The sequence below is a fragment of the Papio anubis genome, chromosome 12, assembly GCF_008728515.1.
Source record: "Papio anubis isolate 15944 chromosome 12, Panubis1.0, whole genome shotgun sequence".
Classification (NCBI taxonomy): Eukaryota; Metazoa; Chordata; class Mammalia; order Primates; family Cercopithecidae; genus Papio; species Papio anubis.
In genome coordinates, this window is record NC_044987.1 from 32,991,088 (window position 1) to 32,996,800 (window position 5,713).

At 34.5% G+C, this 5,713-nt stretch overlaps 1 non-coding gene across 1 annotated transcript; it reads right to left on the minus strand.

Annotated features, from left to right (window-relative positions):
* Positions 1-2,181: 2,181 nt before the first annotated feature.
* On the minus strand, positions 2,182-2,306 carry LOC116269912. Its single transcript, XR_004177722.1, has one exon. It is a non-coding gene; the product is annotated as a small nucleolar RNA SNORA77 (small nucleolar RNA).
* Positions 2,307-5,713: the final 3,407 nt, after the last annotated feature.

The window sequence follows — 5,713 nt, forward strand, 5'->3', positions numbered from 1 at the left end:
AATCTGCACCATAAACTATTCTTTATGTCAGCGTAACTTACTCACATTGTCTCTATTTCAGTCTTAAGGCCATTAAAATCTAAATGATGATTCAAATGCTTGTTTTGGTTTAATTCATTATTCATTTATGTTTTTAAAGACGAAGATGGTTATGTTATCTCCAAATGAAATTAACACATTCAATAAGGAATACAATATTAAATATCTAAAGTTTTGGCATTATGGCAAGGTCAAATGTGGTATTTTTTTACTCTATTGATTCACATTTATGACCCAAATGAGGTTAATGCTTATGTACAGAGTACAATTAAATCAAGGTTAGACAAGAAGTCTTCTCTAATACAAGATAGAGAACCAACAAATTTCACAGTATTGTTAAAATTTGCATTAGTGTTCATTCTTAATGATACATTATCTACTTTTCCTAAATGTTAACACAGTAAGTCTTTACCCCATTATTGAGTCTAATTTTCTAAACTATTTATATTGATAATATGATAATTGTTTCAGTAATACTTAGCTGTGACTCTGTAATGACTCACTTATTAAAACAAAAATTTTCTTCTTTCTATAGTACATTAAAATCAGATATGTAAAAAAAATTTTCCTGAGAAAACTTTCAAATTTTCCTCTTATAGGTAGGAAGGCATAATTCTGTTTAAGAAAACACTCTCACATTAAAGTTCTCAATTCTTGAATTATTTAAATAAATACAGTTTAATACTGCTAACATTTGCTTTAAGAAAGAATTAAACTGTTTAGAGTTATCAGGTATTTCAACTGATTTATACCTTGAGAAGAATATGTATCATACTATTTCTAAGTTAAAATAGGGTGCAAAAATATATCAAGTAGGGCAATTTGGAAACTGTGTCATAGTGAACTGAGGGGTTTATGTTGTCTCCTATTTGGTACATTAAGGAACAATGTTTCCTATTGTTTTCCCATTATTTTGAGGCATAACTATAAATATTACACAACTGAACTTAATGTTTTAGTGAATAAGAGTAGTTGATATTCCTGAATCTATATTTTGTGTTACAATGAGATAAGCATACTGAAGTGAGTTAATCTAATTACACTCACACTGACCTCATTTGTAAAAAACAGCCATGAAAACATACAACACACATTGAACAAATTCATTATTGTTTCCAAATCCTGGTTTTACTGGACAGATATGTGTCAGGAGAACTGCTATGATGCATGGTGCATGCAACTGCTTATCTTAGTCTCAGCTTTCACATGAAAACTATTACACAACTTCTATCATTATCAGAATGACTTTGTGTGCCAATTCAAACACCAACTGAATAATTTTGCTACACATTCTTGAAAGGTAAGGAGCATTTCCTGCAAGCTATCCCTTTTTAAAACTCTCTATACTCTCAGAAAACTCACCTGCCTCTGTACAAATGATTCCCTAATCTGCATAACCATGTTAATCTCCCTGAGCTCAAGGTCTGTTGCTTGGCTATTGCTACTTTGATGTCTACTGCCAAACCAAATTTGATATATTGAAAGATAAAATAGTAATTCTATGAAATGCTTACCTTTCCTCCATTTCCTCCCACTTTCTTTTTCATTTTAGAGTCAATGTAATTCTCCTAATACCAAGTTCAAAAGCAACCATTGCTTTTCTGTATTTTCTAAAATCCACTTAGTCCAGAAGCATAGTCAAAGTTTCCTCTCAAATGTATCATTTCCTCTCCATTTCCATTGCCACATTCCTTTTTTTTTTTTTTTTTTTTTTTTTTTTTTTTTTTTTTTTTTTAAATAAGACAATTTATTGCTTCTCCTCAGCATCCTCCTTGGTCTCCTCCTTCACTGAGAGAGCTTCTAGCTTTTCCGCCACTTCCGGCATGATTGTTTTTGCCTGATCCTGGCCAATTCGCCTCCTGGAGTCTGTCTTCTTGAAACTCAATGACCAAAGGAAGCCAAGTGGATGCATTCAAGCACCGCCTAGACCATGGTCAGGCTGCTCAGTGACATCTGGTCACTTGCCACCACAGCTGCAGTCCAGCCTCACGGCAGAGGTGACCAAGCCCTCTGAGAGACAAACCGAGGACCACTGTGTAAAGCACCTTTTGGTGAGCTCCAGGCAGTGCCCGGACTCCAATGCCTGCCCAATTGGATGTGAGGCCAGCAACACGGAGAAGTGCTCAGGCCTCCCCAGGAAGCACCTGTGTCCCCAGGGAGCTGCATCGCCCTGGATAGGTGAGACAGCCACAGCACCCTGGAATGTTTATCTGGCAGACAGAAAAAGCACCCGCCTGGAAGTATAGTCAGGTGCAGAGTGAGTCTGCAATGCCACATTCCTAAGCAAGGCCTTCACTAACTCCCAAGTAGGCATAAATGTTAAGTTCCATGGGACATTCCAAATCTTACTTTTAAAAATTATCCTATTCCAGTTCAAATTCTCACTTGGTCTAAAACTCTTAATCTCAAACTTTTAAACTGAAATATACGATGAATGGTCCTTCAAAATCACATTTAGCTCAAATTGAAAAAAGAGTTAAGCAAATAAACTCAAATTAACAATTTTCCAAAGACAATATTAATCGATCTTTCTACCTGTTTTGTTTTTTATTAAAATGTCAAAATGCCAAACACTGGGGAGAAAACTATAATATGAAAGTTAGGTGACAAGGTATTATCAATTTCAATTCTTTCTGGAGCTATAGTAAGAATGAAAGAAAGGAGGAAGGAAGTTAGTGATAACTTTGAAGGGTTTATATATGTTATATATAATATTAAAACATATGCAACATATGTACCATATAGTTTTGCAATGGACTCATAATTGGCCTTTCTTTCTGTTAATACTTCCTTCCTCCAATCTACTTGCACATGAATTTGTGGTGAATCTTCCAAAACAATGGCCCATATACATCATTCTCTTGCTCAGAGTCCTTTATTGCTTCCTCATTGCCTACAAAATAGAACACACAAGCCTTGATTTGGAATTTATGACTCTCATAAACCTACCCTTAAGCCACCACCATTCCAATTTATTTAAACTCTGTGCTGGGGACCTGTGGCTGATCAAGTTTTGTTTTTGAAAATTACAATTCTCTTGGCCTTATCTCTATCCTGAAACAAGGAATCCCAAAGACAGGGTAACTCATTAAAAAATACAAGAGACATAGAAGAATAGACAATGGCTAAACATCTCCTATGCCACCTAGATCCCTTGAGGAAACTAGAGAAGTTTGTTGGATTTATTTTCTACGTATGGACATTCTTCCAGATTTATACTATGTAAAAATAATAAACACATATATCTCTGTTGCATCTCCTATATTTAAACAAAGGATAATGCACTATATACCCCTTGTTTTTTCCCTTGGAGATTGTTCCTTATGGGTACTTACACAGCTTCCTTATACTTCTTTTCTGTAATGATTAAAAAGTTTGCCATTTTACCACAATTTGTTTCTCCAATTCCAAATTTGCATTGGTTCCATTTAGACTGTTTACAGTATTTTATAATTACAAACAATGCTTCATTGAATAACTTGTCATATGTCATTTTGCATATGTGCAACTATACCTATGGGATAAATTACTAGAAGTCAAGTTGCTGGGTCAAAGGGTGTGGTGCATTACTAACTTTAAATATATGCCAAATACACAATATATACTTTCATCAATAGTGTATGAAAGTATGTGTTTTCTTATATCTTTGCCAACATAGTAACTTATCAACTATTTCATCTTGGTTAAGCTGATAAGAAAAAAATGGTAGCTGGTTATGGTTTTACTCAACATATTTCTTGTGGTTGAGATTGAACATCATCTTTATGTGTAAAACCATTTCTATTTTGTTTTCTGTGAACATCAATATATCTTTTGGCCATTATTTTATTTATCTAATTACCTTTTACTGAGTTATGGAAATTCTTAACATATCAGAAAATGTATTTATGATAAAAAATATTGCCAATATTTTCTGAGTTTATCTTTTGACTTTGCTCAATGTTTCTTTTTTCTATTTTGAAATCATTTTCAATTTAATTTAATTTTAAAATCTTTTAAGAATTCTAAGTTTTTATCATAAAGGACTTCTTCATTCAAATAATTTTCTGAATTATCTTAGTTTTTTATAGTTTAATTTTAACATGAATCTCCCAAGGCTGGGAGTACCACTTTTAAAGCTTTCTTAGGACCTAATTTCTAGGGCCAGAGTTTTGGAGATGCTCCTACCACCATAATAACATTATATTTGGAACCTGGACAAAAAGTATTTTTCTATCTATTCAACACCCCCTTTAAACATATCCCTATAGACATCTAAGCCCTTACACAGTGTCTCCTGACCTCTTGTCCCTTCTGTCCTGAGGTACATAATCACTTAACTTACTACCCTTTCTTCACGAGTGTTGTCTCATGATCTCATCCTTTTCAGCACAGCTCTAACCTTCTGCCAACCTGTTGGTATTTTCTGCAAGCCTAATCACTATGGCCCCCACAGCAAATTCTTTTTTAATATTTGATCATTTTATCCTCTTCATCTCAATTGAATCATTTGTTTTCCTTAAGATTCCTACTTCCTTCCCAACTGAGTCATGTCAGGGCCATTCACTCTGAAAGAAGGGAAAAGTCTACATACCCTTCTTCTCCACTAGTACTTCTAGACTCATTCCATAGATAGCTGGTCCAACTGCTCTGTTCCTTAGAGTCCACTCCCTTCTGTTGTAAGAATCCTTCCTCATCACCATGTCACCTTCTACTGGCATCTCTGGCTTATTCCCACATTTTCTCAAGAACATTAACACCTAATTCAAATGCAACCTAATTCAAATCAGCCTCCATTAAAAGTCTTGGTTCTAGAGCTAGACTGTGAGGATTAAATCATGGCTTCTCCATTAGTGTCATATGCTTGAGTAAGTAACCCAACGTCTTTGTGCTTTAGTTATTTCATGTATAAAATGAGATTAGTATTAGTACCTACCTCCTAAACTTCTTCATGTCATCATGAAGATTAAATAAGATATTATACAAAAAGTTCTTAAAATAATAACCACCATGTAGAGGGTACTCAATGGACATTACTTATTATTATTTCCACTTTCCCTAAGTCCCCAGTGTCTTTTTAATTACCAAATTCACCATTCTTGTTTCCTCTACAGCACTTGATGAAATTAAGCATTTCGCACCTTCACACATTTCTCCTCTTTTTAATAGCTACTATCTTGGCTTTGGTAAGACCGTATTCTTTAAGTTCTCTCCTACTCATTTATCAGCTCTTCTTTATCTCCTTCACTGTGCTTTCTCCCTTCCCTGTGTCCTAACCATAGATATTCTCTCTGTTTCTGCCATTCTCCCTTCCATCTCAGTGTATATTGAAACTTTTCTGTGTCATGTGAATTTTACTTCATCCTAACTATTGTAAAAGAATAAAAAAATAGCACTTTAAAGGATTCTGAATGCTAAGAAAATACTGAGACAGCTTTACTAGTTTATAGTGGCAGGTATCTGGGCCCGATGAGTGCTTTTGACATGTAAACAGGCACACCGAGTACCTTTATCAAAACGTAGGCATTTCACTGGGTATATTGCAGTAAACATGCATCTTCATAATGGTTAAAGGAATGGTCATAGGAGTGGTAGTGGTGCTAATGGTATAATATTTATTTTCCTGTGATATCAGGTCTCTTATTTTCTGACCTATAATTCTATTACTCTCCAAACAGGTGAAATACTTTTTAAT